Raw genomic sequence first — 23,886 nt, forward strand, 5'->3', positions numbered from 1 at the left:
GAACTCTCAGCTCAAAGTAATCCATATAGCAAAGTGGCAAATTTGGGGTTTATTTCCTGAATCCCTTCAATGTCGGACAAGAGCAGAGTGTACTTTTCCCCATAAGATCCAGGCTAGTGTCTGGCTCTCAACAAATATTTGGTGAATGACATCAGACTTGAGAGGTGAGGGCCAATGTAACCTTCCTGCAGGGCCAGCCACAATGCTTCTTTGGGTTAGGTTAGTGGCCCTCAAACCAAGGCATGACGTATATTACGGGTAACTTGAGACTTTCCAGAAGATATGTGGACACATAGGTTTAAGCGAATCCAATTCTAGATTTTCAACTTCTATGGTTATTTTTTCCAAAGCATCTGCCTGAGAATGCCTCATGGTCAGAGCTCCTGTGGGGTTTCTTTTCCCACTCCCCTTTCACAATTCCACTTCACAAAAGCAAGGGATTTCTCTAATCCATCCCGAGCCTTAATTACTATGGTACATTGTTCCCAGGAGACGGAAGCCTCCAGTACATCAAACTAAGTGACAATTTAAGACACATTCATTTAATAATCTCAACTCTTCCATTCCCTGTCTTGTAAGAGTGGTGTATGTGGGAGAGTCCCCAAGAGCGGGGCAGAGAGAACACTCGAGAAATGCTAACGGTGGCAGGGCCTTATTTCCCACAGTGACAAAGGCAGGGCAAGCCTCTGTGCCTGATCTCTCACTCCACCAGAAATAGAACTCATAAAATGAGACCATCTCTGGGATGCATGTTGACACATTTACTTGGATTACAAAATGAAATCTGACTGAGAGTCAGTCTCACTTGGTTGGATGGCAAGGTTTACTAATTTAGTTAAAAGGTGGACAAAATCCAAAAATCAAATGAGCTTAATCTGCAGCTCCAAGAGTGTGTTTATAGAAACTTTTTATTAAAAGAAAAACTTTGTATTTATAAGGTACATTAACAAAAATATTTTTCTCTTTCAGAACATACCAGGTTAAACAAGGCACAGTTACGGGGAAACTGTGACCAGATATAATTCATATCTGAATCTTTTTGATATACCTTCCAGAAATTTGAAATCTGAATGAGTATAAAGACTAATAAATTTTCCCAGTCAGGTAACTCTCCATCCCTTTCACACAACCAAATTGATGCAGGACCTAATTGGGCTGTCAGCTGATAGATCGTTAAAAATGATTTTTGGTGTGATTTTGGTATAAACTGGAAAGGGGTTCAAGAATTGAGTGTCACACTATAACAAAACTCCTATTATGCCCATCATATTTTTGTGGGCACGTTTTTCTCAGCATATGTATTAGGAAAAAAAAATTAGGCATAGAATTGAAGCTTGGCACCATGCTATTCTAATAAGTAATATTCATTCAGGACCAGAAGAGCACATGGGAGAAAAGAAAGTTTCTTCCATGTCATTAAGAGGTGAATTTCTAATAATATTGTATTTTTGTTATCTTTTTAAAATTGCATTGTATTTGCAGCATTTTGATCAATTACATAATAAAAATTATTTTAATGGATACTCTAGAAAAAAATTTTAACAATTAGAGCTCCTGCTCACAGTAAATTTGTAAAATTGATTTCACAGTATGCATACATTTGAATGACAGAGGAATGAACATAAACAGAGTAGGATAAAATTTTATGGAAATGCAGATTCAAGGAGAAATAGGAACAACGTAAAATTTCTGAAGGCAAAAGAAGAGCTTGCTCTTATGTTTTTAAACAGGTCATGGTGAGTATCAAATTGCTATGGTATTTATATTCCATTGAATGCATTAAATAGTGATGGCATTTGAAAATGATTTAATTTATAACTGCTTAATTTTCAATATGACAGAAATTGCACTCTCAAAAGGCTGGGGTTGTATCTCAGTGGTAGAACATTTACCTGGCATGTATGAAGCACTGGGTTTGACCCTCAGCACCACAAAAAAAATAAATAAAATAAAGGTATTTGTATAAAAAAGAAATTGTACCCTCTGCAATTACTATTCAATTTTGGGATAAGAAAATATGTAGTTGTCCGTGTGCTGCTGCCGCCTCTGGGCCTTGGCTCAGCACTTACCCTTATCTGGAACATTCTTCCTCTCCTGGCTGGTATAGCACACAGCCCAGAGGGACTATGTGGCCCAGTGTGAATGGGTCTCAAGAGGAGACACCTCCTGGGGCAGGGGTGAAGTGGGGCAGGTTCCAGGGGTCATTCTCTGCCTGCGTCCCCTGTGCTGGGCTGCCCCCACCCCACAAGAGCCAAGCAGTGGAGAGTTGCAAGCCTTCCCTCAGGAGAGTGCCCTCTGAGCTGAGGTCCACACATGCCAAGGGACCCCAGGGCTTTCAGGCACAAACCCTTCCGGGGCCCACTGCCTTAATCAGTGATGCTTAGATTCCTGCCGGGAAGTGGACTGTGGGGCTTGGGTTGCATGTGTGTGCACACGGGCATACACACATGTAGCCCTCCACCCACCCACTGCACAGCCCAGCCTTCACCCTGGCACCCCTGAACGAGCATTCTGGAGAAAAAGAATGGGAGGACCGAACAAAGCACCCAGGCTGATGGAGGAGACAGTTCCCATACAGACACTGAGGGGGTACTCCAGAATTCCCACCACCACCACCCCATTCCTGTGTAAAAGGGTGGCTGAAGAATGGATGTTTTAAAAGGTCCAGGTCCTGAATATTCTCTATGGTCCTTTAGAATCAGCTACAAAAGGAGAGAACCACCCACGGCATGGCTATAATAAAGGATGCAAAATCTTAGGGACAGACAATCCAGGAAGTCTCCCTGGAGGAAGAGAGACACTTTTTAAAAGAGACGTGAGTCTCATGGAAGTTATTCAGCAACAATTCCAATGATTATTGCCTTTCCCCACAGAATATAGCCTCTGTGATAAAGAGTTACAACTTGGAAAATGCCAGAGACCAGATGGAGACAGATGAAGTGAAATTTGGAGAAAGCAGGTGAGAAGGGGGAGTGGGAAGAGAAAAAACAAAATCTAATCTCAAATCCAATAACAGTGCCCGACTTCATTACCAGAGTCAAACTGGGCTTATAAATGACGACATAAGCTGAAATGTGATCCCCTGGGAAAAGCCCGTCAGCTGCCTGGGTAATTATAGATCTGCTCTCTGCCCGCCTTCCGTACTGGTCTGTGTGAGTGCCATGATCTGTCACCTTCTGCTGACACTGAGGCCATTTGGCTGGGAAAAGGCAGAACACGGCACAGCACCGAGCCTCATTGGGCAGCTCTGCTGTGGGACCTTAGCCAAAGAATCCACAAAACCTGGGTCCAGCCACAGCTCTGTGGTGTGGCTGAGGCGGACAGCCCATCACCCGCCCTCCTCTGCTGCACAAGATGGACGCAGAGCTGTGGGTGTCTAAGGACTGAACAACACAACTTGGCTGCTCTCTTCTAGGTTCTCCTGGCACCAACGCCCTGGCTCCGCCCCTCCGTCCCCAGGTGCACTTTGCTCTCACATTCCCATGGCTACCTTCGGCCTCTCTTCAAGTCCCACCTCTACAGCTTCTCCTCCAAAGAGGCTTCTCTGGTTCCCCACCAATTCACCTGGCCCTTGAGCCAAAGATCCTTTGCCGTCTTCTGGGCTCTAGCCCCTGAGCCCCTGACTTGCAATTCATGGTTATTTAAATGGTATTCCTCTCCCAGCCTGGGGCAAGAATTACTTACCCCTTTTACTTCAAGTCCACAAATGTGAACTGAGCACCTCCGTGGTATCAGGCATTGTGCAGGGTGCAATGAGGGAGGAAGCCAGGGCCCTGCAAGCAGAAGCTCCCATCCCAACTGGAGAGCAAGGCTTGAGTGGCCTGGCTAAGGTGGCTAGGCCTGGCCGTCTGGGGCCTCATTCTGTGCTCTTTCTGCAGTGTTTACCCAGATATGGCTTAGTACCAGTTGGCTGGAAAATGATTTATCTCTAGCTGAATGCAAGCCAGCCTGTTACCAGGTGGATGGTCCAGGGAGCAGGGGTTCGGAGGAAGTCCAGCAAATGCCACAGTCACTGGGCACAGCTTTCATGGAAAGGTGAATGCACCCTCTGTCGTGGTATTTTATCATCTGGAGACTCAGGAGGGACTATGAGAGCCAAGATTCCCACTGGCCCCAGCGGAGTACAAGGAGAACATTCAGTTCACAAGCAGCAGGTGGTTCCTCACATTCTGAGAAGCTAATGAGAGTTCTGGATGTTCTCCCCAGAAATGCACAAAGGCCTATGCGATGCACGTCTGTTTTGCGCATAGTTTCAGGGCATCAGCTTCTCCCAGCAGCTTATCCACAGAGTCCTGCCGCAGTAGGACTTAAACAATGGGTTCTTCATGGTGGTTACTGTGCAGCAATGGAGGGAAAAGTGCTCAGTAAATATTGGTTGAATCTGTGAATAACCTTGAATTTGATCCGGCCAAGATCCCCCATTAGCCATCTCTTGTACCTTCTGGTAGAGCTGGCAGGAAATAGGTCACCCTCTGCGTGGTGGCATTCTGGGTTTAGGGAATGCCCTGCTTCCCCAAAGCATCTTCCCCTAACAATCTTCCTTCTGTCCCACTGTGCCTGGAACTCTACAATCAACACAACCATTACCGCACATCCCTTTAAGGCAGGAGCTCAGAGTGCCTGGGTTTATAGAACTCTTTCCTCCTTCCAGGAGGAACCCAGAAGTGAAAAACAGATGGGTAGAGAAGAGGAAGCAGCTTGCAAATGAAGGTGAGAGCATCACCTCACAGAGACTTCCCAACCTGTTTTGGTCTTCCCCATGGATGATATTCAGACTGTGAAGGACTGGGAACCTTGAGAGCAATGTCAGATCAAAACATCATTTTTATGATTTGACAACTTAGAAATGCAAAAATAGTCGAGAAGATCTTTTGTAAGTTAATAAGAGCTGTTAAGAGTCCTCAGATGTTAGAAAGTTTTGATTTATCCAAACAGGAAAGGGCTCCCCCAAAAGAGGTGTGGAGGGTCAAGGGTGAACATTAATTGCATTTCTACTATGTGCCAGATGGTTTCCATATATTATCTCATTTTATCCTCACAATGTCAAGGAAAGAAAGTACCATTTTTTGCCCATTCATAACTGAGAAAACTGAAACAAACATGCAGTTGCAGAACCCAGATTCAATCTTAATGTTGTCTGTTGGAGTCCAGCTCCAACAGGGGGTCTCAGGAGACGAACGGATGGTGAGGAGTCGGCGAAAGGGGGGTGGAGAAACAACACAGACACCAAAGTGAAGGTGTTGATCCCAATCTTTACTTGTGAAGTTGATCATATATACTTTTCATTTTGGCAGGCTCACAGTACTTTGTGGTTACAAAACAGGAATCATTATTCAAAGAAACAAAATATTACGTAGCTACAATTAGAATAGAAGAATGTATCTTGGCTTATGCATAAGCAAGCATTTTTCCTTTCAGTTCGCGTTTTGCTTTAAGCTGTTTCTGCTTAGTTAACTTTTAATAATAGTTAGAAATGTCCCAAACTATTGGCCTACTATACATTGACTATTCTTTCTTGACTTACTGACTGGAACCTGTGCCATGGTTAAGGCAAGTGGTTAATTCATTATTAATTTTAATCAAACAAGATAGGAGCACAAACCCCTTGTGCACAGGAACAAGAACAAGTTGCCCAGTACTAAGCACTAATCTGTCTTCTTAACATTAATTTTTCTTCTCTAGATTTTAATTTAATTTCTCAAAAACTTCCTTGACAGGAATACAGGGAGTTTTTCATTAAACATGAACAGTTTACGTTCCACAGCTGAAGCATTGCATTTAGAGCAAACAGATCTATTCTTTAGAAGTAGTTGCATTAATTGGGAAAGTCATGTTTTTTCCTTCATACTTAATGGTCATATGAGAAGTCACAACTATACTTATTAAAGGAATACAAAAACAAACCAGCCCATTCCCAGAAACATACTGCACTCCTCCAGAGGATGGACGCCTTGCGCCATCCACCTCAGGAGGGCCTTGCCATTGCCTGAGTCAGGGGAGGGACGCAGCAGTTGTCAGTTTTCAAAGACCGTGAGCTTTCGTATTATACAATAAACTGAGAGTGTTTTCTTCTGTTTTATTTTAGGACAGAACACAGATTGGACCTCAGCTCAGAATCAGGAACAATTTGATGAAAACAAAATTATCCTGAATGACATCAACTTCAAAAATGGAGCTGAACCAAAATCTGACTCTTTCTCCTGTGAAATTAGTGCTGTTTTTGCATTGTGTTAATAGAATCCAAGCACTTTTTATTTTCACTACACATACTCTGCAGATACTAGGACCCTTATGAAAATCTAAAACTTGGAAGGCTTTCCCTGGTGGCCTGGGTCCAGAGCTCTCAGGGGCTGGAATGATGCTAGGACACGAGCCTCTGCAAGAGAAGCCAGGTCTGGGGTCCCAGAGCAGCCCAAGAGCACCAACCCCTGTGACTCCACGTGTGGCTAGCAGCTCTACGATCCTTAAGTTTTCTGGTACAAGAAAATCACTAACCTGGGAAAATATTCACTTGGAAAATGTTTATTGTTTCTTTTCTTTTTAGAAAGTATTTACTAAATTTACTTTGCCTCTTTGGCTCTTCCTGTTATTTCCATGAACAAGTGTACTCCCATAAGTGCAATGTGCATCATCGTTGTCATGACAGCTAACATCCAGGAATTCATTTGCAGTCTAAAAAGCATTCTCTCACTCAGGGCAAATTAGGATTATGGGTCATCATCAAAGTCTGCGATACAGTCAGGGTTAAGATATTTGTTTTTCTTTTGCAATAAAAAACTTCATTTATGTTTATTAACTTTCATTCCTGGATTTTTCCTCTTCTTTCTTTCACAAATTAATTCATTTTTACCTAGATGTTTTATAAATTAATCCCCTATTAAACACATTGGACAGGGAAATAGGGACTGATCAGGGACATATAAATAAATATTTTTGCACTCCAAAATATCCAAACTGATGACTTTTGAAGTCTAGTTGGAAAATTTTCCCAGACAAACACCATTTAGATAAAATTTCTGGAAAATTTTTTTTAGACTTAATAGAAGGCTTTGCAGAAAACGTTTTGGCATCTCAAGTTGTCTTATTTCTAATCAGCTATTATTATAGGGGTTCACACCAGAACCGTGTTCCAAAAGCTCTTTATCTCAGTTACATAAGCAGAATGGCATTTCAAAATCTCATTTTTAAAGGGCATTAGTCACCAGTATAACAAAATACATGCGCTGTACCAATAAAATTTAATGTTCAAATAAAAAATGCTTGTTTACATGCATTTTTATTTGCCTCTCTATATAAAAGAAACCATGTTTTCATGACATATTCTCCTTCAGTCAGTGGGCACTCCCTCCCATTTCTCTGCTAATGTTGAATCGGCCCAACCCATCATTATGGCCCCTGGAGAGAAGGCAGATATCCAAGAGGGTGGAGCCGATTTGGTAGTTGAGAATTGACTTGAAGCTAAACATGGACTCTGCCTCCCCACTCCCCAGACTTATCTGGCATAAGAACTATTTCCAAAGGCAGGTAGTTGTTGGAATGAACTTTATCGCATCTCTGACCCCCCAAATTGCCCCTGTGGGCCCTGCAAGAAGATCCCCTTTCCCTAAACTAGCAGTAGGACCAGAGCATGACAGAGGGGAGAGCTTCTCTTTTTCTTTATTTTCTCCTTCTTTCTCTCTTTCCTTCCTTTCTCTTGGTAGTGGGGCTTGATCAGCACCTTTGCACGCTAGCCACACACTCTACCACTAGGCTATACTCCCCACTTTTTATTTCCTAACACTTTCTTTTATTTTCAAAGCCAGAGAATCTTCCATCAAAACAACTGCCTGTTAGACTTAACTTTTTGCTTTGTCCAAAAATTAAATCCTATGAGGCAAGGCAATAGTTCACTTTAAGTTACTATAGACACTTTAGAATAAAATTCCGCTTCCATCTAATTTAAATTTCCTAATTGAAGTTATGGGCTGGAAGGATCCAATATTTGTCTGTTACTAACTTTAATGTATACCTTACACACATTCAGAATGCACACAGCAGAGCATTGTAATCCTGTTAGATCATTCACAGACTTGTCTTGTGTGCTTAGCAACCATGGGAAGGGTTAAGGTAGAGTTTCTTATAAATCATATTTTTCTTTTTGGTACTAATACAAAAGAAAGCACTGTATTAAGCAACATTTTATTCTACTAAGAGCTCAAAATTTTACTCAATAGCAGGCTAAATGATTCATTAGACTTTTTAATTAGATACCAAAGCCTTAACAAATAAAAAATTAATTAAGCTTAGTAGTAACAAAGGCACCACAAGGGCTGAAAAATATGTCCTGGAAACTATTTTTCGTGTGTGCAAACAAGTACAGCTAGCACTAATTCTTTTTCCTTGTGTGAAAGTCTTGCAAATTCTAGACAAACTACTCCTCTGTCAGAGTTCAGAAAGAGAATGAAAAAACAAAACTAAGCTGACACCATTTTTTGCCCATGATGTCATTTTCTGTCTTCCAAAGCCTGTGGGTCTGATTTTGATGTCAGGGTGCGGAGCTCCACAGTGACAGCCCCAAACGTATTTGAAGAGGGAAATAACCTTTCAGCTCCACGGCACTCATTTTCCCCACGAAGACAAATATAGCCCAGGCTGAAATCACTTAGTGTCAATCAAGGTAACCAGATCAGCTCAGCGTTAATAATGAATTTGGTCACGTGCCCCCACGGGGAGAAAAGTGTGAGCGAGCTGAGCACTTGCTCCATGTGACACCCACCGGCTTCTATGTCAGGCCACAGTTCCCCCACCCAGCTGGGAAGCAACAGAGTAATTTAATCTGCCCCTCACTTTAATCGTTAAACTGAGAGAATTATCAGGGTTGCCAAAAAAAGGTGGGGGGACTCTCAGAGCACTGGTCCAGGCTTGGTAGCTGGCATATGAGCTATACCTGGAGTTGTCATGAGGGGGATACTTCAAGCTCTGTGAGGTCTAAAGTTTATAAAGCCTAAGATCTCTCTTTAAGGAAAACAATGCAAAATTACAAATATAAAAGGAAGAGCAGGGCTCAGAAGGAGTCTGTGCAAGTGAGAGGCCTGGTAGCATCAACTTCATTAGCATTATGGAGAAGCCATCTCTAGTTGTCATGGAAACCAAAGGTTCATTAGCCTCTTGCCTGTGTCTTGGGTTCTGGATTCTCTAACTCCACGGCACTGTGGTCTCTTCACTGTTACCCTTGTTTGCACTTTTCCACGATTTCTCATGTGAGTATAAACTACTCAGTATTCTCATGGGTCATGGGTCAGACCATTACCAACCCCTCAGTCCATCTCAAATGTATGGTTGTTTCTGACAGGCACCAATCACCAGCCTGAACTGTACTCTATGATGTCAACTTTAAAAAGTTAAGACTATATCTCAAATACCCTGAGTTTCTCTTGTATAATCTCTAATAAAACCAGAAGCAAAATAACAGAACAAAAAGAGCCAGAGAGGCCCGCTAAGCAGTCTTCAAGCAAATCATACTGCCTATCCTAGATGTATAAGCAATTTAAAAGTATCATTACTATAAAGGCAAAAATCAAATAGAATTTATTCCCTAAGAATAAATAATGTTGGATCAACATTTCAAAACAGTGTTAAATCAATGAACTAAAAGGGAAAAATTCTATGATCATTTTGACAGAGCAGAAAAATTAATTCATGAAACTTAACACCCATTCTCAACAAACTCCTACAAAGTTGGAAATAGAAGAAAAATTTTCTTTCCTTGATAATGAATGCCAGCTGGAAACTGGATCAAAATCATACTTAAATAAGAAATAAGAGAATTATTTCTAATGATATTAGGAATAAGATAATGATGACCACCACAATTGCTCCACATTGGCCTGGAATTCCTAGACAATTAAATGACAAGGAAATAAGATATAAAGTGTTTTGAAAGGAAGAAACAAACCTTTAAGTATTTGCATATAATAGAATCATGTAGGTAGAAAAATCCAAGAGAATCATTTGAAGAAAACTATCAGAATCACAGAGTTGGTTCAACTAGGAGGTTAAGTGTGGGAAGCCGTTCTCGCACATGATTGGGCACCTCCCTGACTGGGTGTGAGGCGTTCCCGCTAAACTGTGTCAGAACTAATCCCCACCCTTTCTAGATGCGAGAGCCCATCCGTGTGAGGGTGTGACTGACCATTGACCCTGAGACCAATCATTGACCCTGACCTTGGAATGCTGTCCCCCTCGACCTTCATTGGATGGAATTTTCCCCTGAATTTCTTGTTCCCCAATAAAAGGCCACTCTCTGGCGTGCCCTGCCCCTCTCTCTCCTGCTAGTCTTGTGTAAACCTCGCTGTCCCATCGGGTGGCTCGAGGCAGGAGCCAGAGGGGGAGCCGTCTCAGACCTGGTCAAAGAAAAAGGTAAACTGAGTTTATGTGTGTTTATTTTGATCTCACTAGTTAACTTCTATGCTTAGAACCTCTAGTATGAAGCTAGCGTGCTGGTCGCGGGGTTGAGTTAAGCACAATATTAACTTGTGAAAAGTATAGCTTGCCTCTATTCTATAATAACTACTAAAAAATTTCTTGAAAAAGAGCTATTCACAAAAGCCCTAAAACTATAAAATATTTAAAAATAAGCCAAAAATATGTGAGATATGACTGAAAAAAATGAATAAAATTTTACTCAAAGATATAAAGGAAAACTGAAGTAAGAAAATGTGCATGTATCTTCTAGAAAAGATTTGTCTTTGCAAAGATATGCATTCCCCAAATCATTCCATACTTTCAGTGGAATCACAATCAAATTCCCAGTGGGGTTTTTCAAAGAATTTATTAAATCCTCTAGAAGAGATACATGAAAGACTATTCAAAGAAGTTTTGGAAAAGAGGACCTAAAAAAGAGGACATTCTGTTCTAAATTTCACAAATGATCCAGGAGAGGCCTCCTTGAGGATGGGTGAGAAGGGCACACAGATACAGAGTGCAAACTGCATGTCACTCCCTGACCTTGAAGGATGTGAGGTTGTGTTGAGCAGGAGAGCACAGCTTCCTGGTTTCTGTTTATTCCACCTCGAGCACCAGGCTTGAGTGCTGGCCATGGTCAGCCTGCCAGGAGAAACTGCCAGGTGGTGGGAAGTCCTCCCAGCCTTCTCTGGAGCACAATACCTTGGAACTCCAAAATGGTTACAAAACCACTTTTGGCAAACCACATTATCCAGATTAGTTATCAAGTCCAACTTCTGCCATGTTGCTATAGACACAAATGAAATGATAACAGCCACGTGCCACACATGCCAGGATGCACTAAGACAATCTGACAGGCCATGTGAGATGCCTGGTTATCCTCACTGCCGATCCTCAGACCCATCCTCTGCTGGACCACTTCAGAAAGGTAGGATGGTACGTTCTCCCTTTTAGAACTCCCTTTTCAAAATTTCAGGCAGGCATGTCATTTTTTTTTTTTTTTTTATACTAGGAGGAGGTGAGCAGGACAAGACGGGCCATAGCCTATAAAAACATAATGTAAAGTAACAGGAGACAAAACATTTTGATCAAGGACTAAAACATAGCTCAATAGATCACAAAAAGGGAATCTAGAAACACAGCCACGAAGACATGAAAACATATGATAAATGTGGCTTTTCAAATCGATGGGAAAGAATAGACTGACTATTCAGAGAATGGCACTGACTTCAGCAATTTGTTCATTTGGAAAGTATTAATTGACATGACTACTCTTAGCTATTCAAAAATATATGAGTTCCAGGGGCTGGGGATGTGGCTCAAGTGGTAGAGTGCCCGCCTGGCATGTGTGCGGCCTATGTTCGATCCTCAGCACCACATACAAACAAAGATGTTGTTTCCACCGAAAACTAAAAAATAAATACTAAAATTCTCTCTCTCTCTCTCTCTTAAAAAAATATATGAGTTCCAGAAGGATTAAAGACCTGAATATAAAACAGTAGAAGAAAATATCAGAATATGACATAGGAAAAAAACTTTGCAAAACCTATAGAGAAAAAAGCAGCTAAATTTCACTTTGCCAAATTATAAAACTATCAAAAGAAATTACCATAAATATATTAAAAGAAAATAAACAGATTAGGAAAAAATATATTTGCTTAATTTTAAACAAAGAATTGGTATTCAAAATATGTAAGAAACTCCTTACAAAGACAAGTGACCCAATAGAAAAATGGGTGAGATATATGAACTGGTAGCTCATGAAGACAAATTACATGTTGGTACTAAGCATAATAAAAAAGGTCATGCTCAGTGCTCATTTATTGTATATTAAATAATAGTGAGTGGTTTTTTTTGCGGGGGACAGGTACTAGGGATTGAACCCAGGAGTACTTACACTAAGCCATATCCCCAGCCACAATAAAATTAGTTGAACAAATGAATGAAATATTACCATCTAGAGAGAAAAATAAAACACATACATTAAATAGAAATAAAATTATAAGTCAGAATAAGCTAAGTATCAATAATTTCCATTAAAGCTCAGGGAAATGGATGGAGTAACTAGGAAATGATTTTCAGAGGAAGTGGTAGTGAGCTGGGCCTTGCAGGAGTCCTAGCAGAGGAAGGAGGACATCTCTGGCAGGATGACAGTCCAATTCCAGAAATGGGCTAAAACATAGCTCAAAAGATCACAAAAGGGAATCTAGAAACAGAGCCATGAAGGCATGAAAGGGAGGGCATGAATCAGTAGGGCTGGATCTGAGGTTTCAAGTTTGGTAGGTTTGAGAAACAAAGTCAGACCAGATTCTATAGAGTCTTGAACACCAGCTTAAAGGGTTTATTTATTCTGTACTCAACAGGAAGCCCTTAGTGACTTTGAGTTGGAGCAGTAGCATATGGACTACTTAATGAGACAGTCCAAGATGAATGAGAGCTGGTGGGTTGGAGCCCTGGCAATGAATGCAGCAGCTTCAGTGATGCTCCAGAGTGGGAGTGAGGAGACAGGAATGTGCACTTGAGTATGATCCCTCTACTATTTTTAGCTTATGATAGTGGAACACAAGCTGTGATTAATATAAAAAGCACCTACAAAAGGTAATTTTAAAAAGACCAATAGAACAAATTAGGCAAAAATGACTCCTCACTGTGATCCTACAAAAAGGAGACCAAGAAATAGTCCCAGGAAAAGAAGAAAAGAAGACCTTTACCAACAAGACTGAGCTCTTTGGAAGTCATCCATTTCTGAGCTGGCACTGAGGTACACACCCTATAATTCCAGCAACTTGAGAGGCTGAGGCAGGAGGACTGCAAGTTCAACCAGGCAACCTAGCAAGACCCTGTTTAAAAAAAAAAAAAAGAGAGAGAGAGAGAGATGAGGGAGTAGCTCAGGGTACAGCACCCCTGGGTTCAATCCCAATATTAAGTCTGAGAGCGGAAACTTGGTTTGTCTTCTCAAAGACTAGTGTCATTCTTGGTGTGTAGTTTCAACTGCAAAACAACTTTCTTGTAGTCACTAAAAGCTATAACTTTTTTTTTCAAACTACAAAGTGAAGGTCAAAACAAAATGGGTGAGCATGCTTTTCTCCAGAAATGTCTTTTTAAACGGGGGCAGGAGAAGAGATAGTCAAGTAAAGTGGTTCTTTTTTTCATCCCACAGTACTTTAATTATGGTAACAGTTTGAAAATTCCTAACACCTTTCATGTGAAGTGATCAAAAGTAATTTTATCGCAGTCATGGTTTTATTTATATGCAGAAAATCTCTTCGGATTTCAGTAAAGAGGTGAGATTTATTATATATTTGCATCAAAGCTACCAACTCATATACCTGACAGAAAGTCATATTTTACCCAAAAATGATGCCTTAAAATTTTACTGTCATAAGGTTTCCAGTCCCTCGTTGTGTTTTAGCGTTCCTGCCAAGCTTGCCGAGAGGGAAGGAGCCTTGAACTTTCCTGACCCTATTGTGTCAAACACATCTCTTGTGCTTCGAACCTTGTCTCAGTTCTTTTTGACAGTCAGGTCTGAGGTTTAAGAAATTCTCACAGGAAAACCTCCAAAACATGGAGCATACCTTCCACTTACATCTGGAGTCAGACTCTAGAGAGTGCCCTCTCAGAGCAGCGGCCAGCTTCTCCTGGCCAAGAGGCTGGCTCTCCTGGTCCCAGGCTCTCCTTTTTCCTCACTTGCATGTTAGGAACCCCTCTCCCTTCTGGTTCTCAAAGTCCTTGGATGGGCTGTCCCTGAAATCCCTAGAACCCCATACACAGTTCCTCAACCAAACTGGCCTCTCCAGCAGGGCTCAGCTGATTGTGACCCATACCTTCCAGCCCCAGGTTGCGAATGTCTTCACTTCTAAGGAATATGTATGTGTTTAAATATTGAAGCCCAGTTGAATCTGAATCTCTGGGGGTAAGGCCCAGAGATCTGTCCAAGATAATTTATCATTTAGATAAATATCAGTCCAGAGAATTTTGATCTGTAGCCAGAGTTCAGAACCACTGGTGATGGATGACCTTTACAGTTCTATCATCTTGTACATTTCCATGATTTAGGGGGGTGCTGATAGATTACTAGGGTACACATACCACCTCCTATTCCTTCCACTGACAGGCACCCTGGAAGCATGATGGCTGATCCTAGAACAGCAGAGACCTACATCAACGGTTTAGCGGTGGCTGGCTAAGCACCATGGTGACGTTACAGCAATCTCTGGGCTGAATGGGAAAGAGAGCTGTGATCAATCAGCAGTGTCGCCATGAGCAATGGGGAGAGACAGGCACTGGACATCTTCCCTGACCTGTCCTAATCCAAAAAGAAGATCATACGGGAGACATCTCAGACACTGATACAGAAAGGTTACTATCCTTTGTTTCGGGTGTGTATTGCTGTATAACTAAACATTCTAAATCATAGTCGCTCAAAACAATCACCATTAACTCATGATGGTGTAATTTGGACAGGAATTTTTGAAAAACAGCTCATCTCTTTCCAAGTAGTGTTAAGGCAGGGATTTTTTGTGATCAACCCTGAAGGATCCAAGATGACTTCACACCCATGTCTGTCGCCTGGGTTGGGGGGGAGGCTGGAATGGCAGGTGAGAGGGTTGGGAATATGCAGCAAGTGAGTCAAACTTCCTTACTTGATGGCCCAAGGCTCTGAGAGAAAGTGGGAGCTGTTAGACCACTTACAGGTCCCTTAGAATCAGAGCTCCCTTCTCCAAAGCAAGTCACAAGGCCAGGCAGGCTCGAGAGGAGGAGAAATAGATTCCACTTCTGGATGGAAGGCCCAACACACATGTGTGTGTCAGCTTATTGTTGTGAGAAAATGCCTGAAAAAATCAACTTAAAGAAGAAGAGCTTTGCTTTGGCTCATAGTTTCAGAGGTTTCGCTCTATGGCCGCTTGGCTCCACTGTTTCTGGGCCTGTGGTGAGGCAGAATATCAGGGCAGAAGGACATGGTGGAAGAAAGTTCATCATCTCCTGCCGGCTGGGAAGCAGAGAGAAAGAGGAAGGGGCTGGGGACAAAGATAAAGCCCCCAGGGAATACCCCCAAAGACCCACTTCCTCCATCAAGTACATGGGGAATCCATTGATGAGGTTAGGGCCTTCGTGAGCCAGTCGCCTTCCAAGGGCCTACCTCTGAGCATTGCCTGAGGACAAAGCCTCAACACGTGACTTTTGGGGGGGACATTTCAGATCCAAACCATAACAGTACACATCCAGGGACGGGGGAGATGGTTTGTAGCCATCTTGGCAGACAATTCCCCATATCCCTTACTCAGCCCATCTGATGATCCTATTGTGCATCTTTTCACCTGAAAATCATATTATAAAAATGTTGAAGTGGAAAAGTTGATATTCCTGGTTATCCATCCCTAATTTAAATGATTTAAGTTACTAATATAATCACACATACACATACAATTCACAAATACCTATATTTATATCATTGCCTTAGTTGATATCTAAATGTTGCCAATTAGTATCATTTATTAGACTACGGCTTGTACCAGTAACCATCAGTACGAGATGATATTTTCAAGTTTTAGCCCTATAATCTCTTGGAGAGATTGTATTTTGTTGTACATCAGAATATGATTGGAAACAGGAAATTAAGAATACAATAGGAAAATAGTTTACCTCCATGGTACTTTTACCCTGAACCAAAATTGGCAGACACAGTCTCTTGGGTATAAGTTTCAGGATGTAATGCACAGGAATGAGGTCAAGGGCCATGAGTCCAACTATTGCCCTAAAACTTACTTCTTCCAGGAAATCACAATCCCAACCTAACTTTGACCTTCCCTTCATGATACCTATCCTTAGCTTGTCTGCTTCTTTCTTGGAGGCTTTACTTACTTTTCTAAATCATGTAGTTTGTCACACCATAGAAACCCAAGGAGCATATGTCCCACATATGTCCCCCCCAAAACTCATGGGAGATGAGGAAATTCTTTTTTAAAATTACTCTTCAGATAGAACCCAGACTGGACTCTTGAAGCCATGTCTAGGACAGTGTGACCAGGACTCCAAGAGGAAATATTTATTATCAATTGAATAGCACTTGTTTTCATATAGTACTTCTGCTGGTTAAAATCCCAGGACAACTTTGCTATTTAAACAAAACCAAGACCTTAGTGTTTTTAAAACCACAAGACAATTCACATGAAGACCAGAGAGGTAGTGTGAATAAGCTGCTTGTCCTGTGAAGTTTACAGGTGGGGAGGGGGAAATGGCATGAATGATGTCACAGAAGTGACTGTGTAGATTATTCCAGTCATTTATTCAACAAGCACTTATGGAGCATTTAATACGATTCTGACATGATGTTAAGCACTGAGAAAATGGGATTCCACTACAGCTCTTATAGTCTGAGTAAGGGAGACAGATATATAATCCATTATACTGCACACTATATATTGTTTCCCTGCATACCAAATAATACTATAATAATATTATAGTATTGTTTTAGTACTATATATCAAGTACTAACATATATTAATATTTGTAATATTAACAACCAAATATTTAGGTAGCACTTATGAATCAGACATTGCTCTAAATGCTTTAACTCATGCTAACTCACTTCTCAGTGAGAAGTGATTCTTTTATTATCTCCCTTTTATCACTGTGGATCCTGAGGCATGGAGAGGACCTATGCTCTGCCCAAGACAAATACCCAGTAAGTGGCAGAGCTGGGATTTACATTAAAGGGGCCGGCTCTAGTGAGCACTGTCATTACCACTAAGTCGAGGAGACTGTGACTGATCTGTCTGGGGGAGCTGGGAAGGGTCTTAATGAGGCAATGATGCTGCCATATTAAAGGATGGGAAGAGATCCCCAAGTGAGAGGAGACCTTTACAAAAACTGGAGGACAATCTCGTGGGCAAGGATTGCTTGGGGACTGATGAGAAGGCTGGTGAGGCTGTCTCCTGGGGTATGACAGTGGGATGGGGTAAGGGAAGCACTGATGATGGTAAGCCCCTGTACTCTGACCATGCCTGGGTTTCCCAATGGCTTCATTTAGGGACAGCCAGCTTCCTCACATCCCCTGTTCAGAGACCATGACGCTAAATCAGAATTCAATCCTCACAAATGACAAGCTGGCATCTGGGAAAGAGATAGAAAATAATGGTCATGAAATCTACATGCATGGTTTTAGTTTTCAGAGCCCAATAGCACACTTTCTCTTGGCTACACTTCATGTTTTACAGTTGAGAAAAGAGACAGAAAAAAAAAAAAAAGTGTCACCCAGTAAATAAGTACAGAGACAGTCCTCAGACCCAGGCTTTGGATTCTTTATCCAATGTCCACAGTCTGTTGCCATCACTGGACATGAAAATTCTCCAAGTGTCCATTATGCTGGTTCTGGGTGCAGAGGGCCTCTGTTTCATCAGAAGGAGAGTGAAGGACATATACAGCACTCAAACTCCAGAGGAGGCAAATGTGCCCGTGATGAAAATGACATTGGAGTGAGAGCCAGGGAACTTAAACTTAAGTCTCATCATTATCACCAAGTCACAATGTGACCTGCAGGCCTTGGTGTGCTCACCTGTAAAACAAAGGCAAATAATTTCCAAAGGGCTTGTCCAGCTTGATCTTTCTCCACCTCCGTCACTGTCTGCACATAGCTTAATTATTTTAGTCAACTGCTGGTTTTGGCCCTCGGTAAGTGCCCAGTTTCATTCAAAACAGAGTTGAGTTGACAGACTGTGCCATTACAGCTGGAAGCACTGTGTCTGGGCCTGACTGTATTCCAACTGAGTTCCCTTCAGCTGAAGCTAACCTTGAAGTGCCCAGTGTTCCCATGGCCCCCTGTGGGATGTGCTTTGGAACCTGAAATGAGATATGTGTCTCCCTATTAATATCCTCACACTGTCTGAATGCATTTTAAAAGCTCACTGTGCTTGGCAACCTTTGGGCCTGTCTTTGTTATTGTTGGTTGGAGCCTTACATACTTGACTTAAAAATTAGCACCAAATGCAGGGTTATCTGATCAGGAAAGCATGGAATAGAAGGAATGGGTAAATTTCCTTTGAAAAACAGACATCCGTGGATGTGTTTTTTCAGGCTGGCATGAAATGAATGGCAGCCACTGGTTCTCACTAGGCAAAGTGAGTGGCAATGAGGTCACAGGGAGAGCAGTGGGCATCCCAAAGATGACAACACAGACTGAGCCTACTCCCAGAGGAAAGGGGCGTAGGACAAAGGCCATGTTAACTGGATCCCCTAACCCACTCCTGTGCCTCTACATTCCTTATTTCATTCAATCACTACAGCTCTGGGGAGGTGACCAGGGCATAGGTAATTATCTCCAGTGACAGGAAGCTGAAGTTAGTGACTGGCAAAGGTAAAACGGAAAGACAGGACTGCACCTCAGCTTTCCTAACCTCTAGTCCAGTGATCTCTCTTCTGCACAACTGCCACAAACACCTGGATTCACATGTGACCCTCATGAGGGTAGAGACTGCCCTCATTGTTGTGTCCTTGGGGTGCAGCATGCAAATTCAAGAAATACTGAATTTCTTGAAGTCTAGCCTAATTAATGAAGGAGATTGGTCTTTATCAATTGACTCAAGTAGGGACAGAACAAAATCCAAGACCTGACAGTGCCTAAAGCCTTTGCAATCTGTCCCCTGTTTTGTCTCCAACTCCACTTCCCTCTACAATGCTCCTTTCACTTTGGCCATTCTGCCTTCTTGCTTTTTCTTAAACATGCCAGACATACCTCTAAGGGCCTTTGCACTGGCTGTACCTTCTCTCTGGAACATCCTTCCCCAAATACTCCTATGGCCAACTTGCTCATCTCTCTAAGTCTGCATTCAGATATTACCTCTCCACAAGGCCTGCCCCAAACATCCTATTTGAACATGGAACCCACCTTTCACTCCAGTGTTTCCAAATACTCTTCTTCTGCTCTGTTCTTTCCTATGGCATGTTTTACCTTCTACATATATTTATGTTTTATTGTTATTTATTGTCTACACCTATTAGAATGTAAGCTCTATGAAAACAGGGATTTTTAATTAATTGATTTATCTCAAGGGTCTAGAACAGTGTCTGACACATAATAGACTCAATAAATAGGATTGAATGAACAAGTGAATGAATGGATGGAAGAATAGATTTGCAAAGTCACAACATACTTGGATTTAGTGGAGAAGTTTCCTATCCAAGGTATCTAAGCGAAACTGATATAATCAGCTCTCTACTTGTTACAACAGGTTTATCAGGGAGCAGGGATTCTGTTTCCTTTTTCCAGAGGAGGAGAAGAAAATGTTTTAGAATATTCTCCCACCAGACTTGGGCTCTTTGATGCTAGATGGGGTTCTTGCAAATAGGAATAGGGAGGAAGATGGAAAAAAACAGGAAAACTCATCCCTCATGGTAAAGGTTGAGAGGAACTCTCTCCTGCAGAACCAGGGATTGCTACATATGGAAGTTCTAGATGTTGAGAAGGGGTCAGGATGTGGCACCAGAGCCACTGAAAGAACAGCATGGGAGCCAGGATGGAGACTCAGGAGCCATCTGACAGGCAGAAGAACCCCTAGAGGTGGGTTCTAGACCCAGACCAAACAAAAATTGAGTAGGCAGCACAGGTGGAGGAGGGGTTTCCCAAATGTTGTGGAATCTCAGCAAGAATGCTGAGCCCAGCTACAGGCAAGCTAGACAGCAGGCTTCCAGCACCCAGACATCTGTCTGGAGCAAGCTGTCTCTGCCATTGGGGACTGAGGTCCTAGGCTGGTCACCAGCAGGACTCAGCAGGAAGAGAAGACAGAACTCAGAACCCAAGCAGCTGAGGAGGACTCAGCAACCAGCCCCAGGGCACCCTCAGCAACTCCCACCTCAGCCCAGGCCTGGGCTGGGAATTTGGGACAAGTTGAGCCAAAGGGGGAGGCAGCATGGAACAGCCTGGCTGTGGAGAAAGGAAGGGATGCAGGGTAGGGTTGACCCAGGTGCCCAAAGGCTTCTTCCTAGAGAGGAATGGCTAGGTTCAGTTCTTCTTTATTTGGCCAGGCACTGCCCACAGGCAAAGCCCCATCTCACTGATTTAGAGCTGGGCAAGTCCTCATCATGTCAGGGTTTCAATTCCCTGTCCGGGTTTCCCAGGAGTGAAGGAGAGAGCAGGAAGCCTGCAGGGCATGCTCGCCTCCTGTACACACTGAGGAGATGCAGGCTCAGCCCGGTGGCTCTAGGAGGATCAGGTCTCTGGCTTCCTCCTCCCTGATCCACCCTCAGCTCAAACCCAGGCAGGCTGGAGACTGCAGCAGGCATGGGTCCTACAGCTGGGCTCCCTCCCTCCCCTGTGCCCAGCCAGAGCTGGTTTATTTGAAGGAAAATTTAAATATAAATATGCAACATCCCTTCCCCTCTCCTTCCACTCAGCAGGAGGGAGCGTGTGTCAGCTGCAGCAAGAGTGCCCTGTGTGCTGAGAGATCCTATCTACATGGAGGAGAGCAGAAATATTAGACACAGCTAAATAAGAAAACATAGATTATTGCTGGAGACCCCTAAGGCCTACTTTGTCTGTGCAATAGTTTGTTTTACTTTTCACAGAATTTATTTTGGCTGCAGCCAGATTGATGGTGATTATATCTGAAATCCCTCCCACATATCTGTCACATAAACACTTCATTTAATTCAGGTTTGTAAAAATCTATGGGCCAACGGGGAGCCGGCTTGTGGATTAATTAGCAGACGCTAATGCTGGGCATCTTGTCACGGGGGTCCGACCTGGCCCCTTTCTCAGGAGTTTGATCCTCTGGGCTGGACAAGGAAAACTAAGGACGACCTAGAGGGGGAGAGAACAGCTGGCGGGCATATGCAGCCTATTAGGGGAAATGGATTCCAAGGCTACGAGTGGGCCAAAGTCACCATCCGGGCCGGGCCAGGCAGGCTCTGGAGCAGGAGACTGAGGTTCTCAGAATCAAGTCATCATTCCAAGGCACCGGGCCCTGTGTCCGCCACCTCACTGGTTGATTAGGGGCCTTGGGGGAAGGGCCTTGGGGGCCAGGGCTGGGGAGCAAGGCCCCTAATCAACCAGCTGAGTGGGGACACAGGGCCCCGGAGCCTTGGCAATGATGACTCTGATTCCTGAGACCCTCAGATCTCCTGCTTCCCAGAGGCTGCCCTGGCCTGCCAGCGCCAGGCAGGATTTCCTAGTGTCTGATGGGAGCGTGCCCCTAATAGGCTGCATATGCCCGCCAGCTGTTTCTCCCCTCCTGCCACCGCGGGCCAAGACAAGAAAAGCTTTATTTCCTGCAGCTTTCTAATCTCTAGGCCTCCTGACTTCACAGGCTTGCCTTGGCCATTGCTAACCTGGGCTTCTTTGGGGCTAGATCTTCTTTGCTCAGAAAGGGCTCTTTTCTTACCCCAACCCACTCCTCTTCCCCTTCAGCATGGCATTCCTCAACCAAGGTGCTGTGGCTGAGAACATGTGGAACTGCAGTGGGGACTTGGTTCTTAGGGTCTTGCTTACATCCCTGCTGCTTTGGGAGAGACTGTTCCATCTGCACAAATGCTCCCAAGCCTGGGAGAATTTGTTAGCCCGAGAATAAATGTTTTTGAGCACCAAGATCTCCAGAGTTTACACGTACATGAATACAACATCCCAGCCGAAGAAGTATTTTTGAGCCCATTTCATAGATGAGGATGAAATAAGATGCAGGAGGTGACCCAGCCAAGAAGGGACTGAGAGCACCAGGCACCCCTCTGCCGGAACCCACACTCCATTACCACCCTGTGCTTTCCAAGGAGGGGCACTGGCGCTGGAAGCCGGAATGCTCTACTCTTGTCTCTGCTCTGCCAATAAGGAGGAGGACCCGCATCGAGCCCCAACCCTCCCCAGGCCTGTTTCCTTATGTGTAAAGGAGGAGTGGGTAGCACCCCCCCCCCCAGGCCCTCTCTCCCAGGGCCGCCTGCCTTGATTTCACCTCCACATAACCACAAGAACTGGGCCATCCCCAGCCGCTCAACCTGCAGAGGGACCGGAGGCCAAAACCCAGCTCCAGCCATATCCAGTTACTAACCAAACACTCGTCTTTCTTTCCGACTGAAACTGAACGTGCCCGTCTGTCGCTTGGGGTTCTTGACCAAGAAAGCTAATTTTTAACCCTTTCACAGCAGCTATTTTTTTTTCCACAGCACACAAAACACAAGGCACTGATCTGTCAGACATGACTGCATGCAGAACTCAGCTATGGATGCCCTTTAAAGGAGAGAGAGCTGAAGGAGCCCGTGGATACACCATTTGGGCCTTAGCCCGTCCTAATTTCTCACTCCTGTGCCTTTTTGTAAATGTCACTTTGGAAGTGCGATTATTTTGCCCTCCTTTTAAAAACAAGGGATGTGATTGTTTAGAGCGCAGGAAAGGAGAGGCTGGTTTGGAGTGGGGAGGGAGGGTAAGACAGGAGCCCGGATCAGGGGTGGCACTTTGGTACAGAGATGTGGATTCCCCAAGGTGGAGCTGGGGAGGGCCGTGGTTCCTGGAAGTCCCCACCTGATCAAGATGTCCCACATCTGTGGGGCACTCCCATGGAAACACTTCTCAGGGCTGCCTGCCCACCAACTCCTTATGCCTAGGGACAGGACTGGATACAAGTTTTTTCTCTCTGCAGTGATTTCTAATGGCTTCTGGATTTGTAAAGCTCCAGCCCCAGCACCCAAACCAAACAAATAAAAACAAAACAAAACAAAGCAACCTCAGGGAACATGATTGTGGAAAGAGTGAGAATCAAAATTTCAAAATTCTTGGGTTCACCCCGGGATTAAGGATGTGATAGTGGAAGCCAGGAAACCACGAGTCTGAGCACCGGCCTCCGCGGCCCAGAGGCCTAATTGTCAGGTTGGGTTTCCAGATGCGAGCTTTCTGCCTCTGGCACGGACTTTTTCTATAACAAACCCACGTTGGGGTCATCCATCAATACCTAAATGCACACCTGGGAGGTGGGGGACAAGCCCCCATTTTTCTGGCTTTATAAATACGGAACTCACATTTCTCCAATTGACATTTGCAGTGGAATGATCGATTGGAGCACCTTCCATCCTGGAGCAATTTCAAATAAACCAGAGTTGGCTGGTGCAGGCTCCTGCTCTCCATGCCCTGCGGAGGGAATAAGCTTTCCCTTCCAGCCTCTTCTGGGTGAGCAAAAGCAAAGCCCCTCACACTGAGAGGTGCTCTAGCATCAAGCTCTCCACCCGGTGAGGTGAGAAAAGGTGAGTGCAGAATTTCAGTTCTACTTACTATGTGCTAAAGCGGGGAACCCGCAGTCCAAACACAGAGCACTGGGATCAAAAAATGGAAGTGGGTGAGACTCATTGCTGGGGGAATCCCTGGTGTCACTAGCAACAGCATCAGGGGCAAGCTCTGTACGCTGACCAGGGAGGTGGCTACACAAATGCAAAGATGTGAGAGAACAACTAGCTGCCTAACCAAAATAT

This window comes from Callospermophilus lateralis, chromosome 14, assembly GCF_048772815.1.
Source record: "Callospermophilus lateralis isolate mCalLat2 chromosome 14, mCalLat2.hap1, whole genome shotgun sequence".
Lineage (NCBI taxonomy): Eukaryota > Metazoa > Chordata > Mammalia > Rodentia > Sciuridae > Callospermophilus > Callospermophilus lateralis.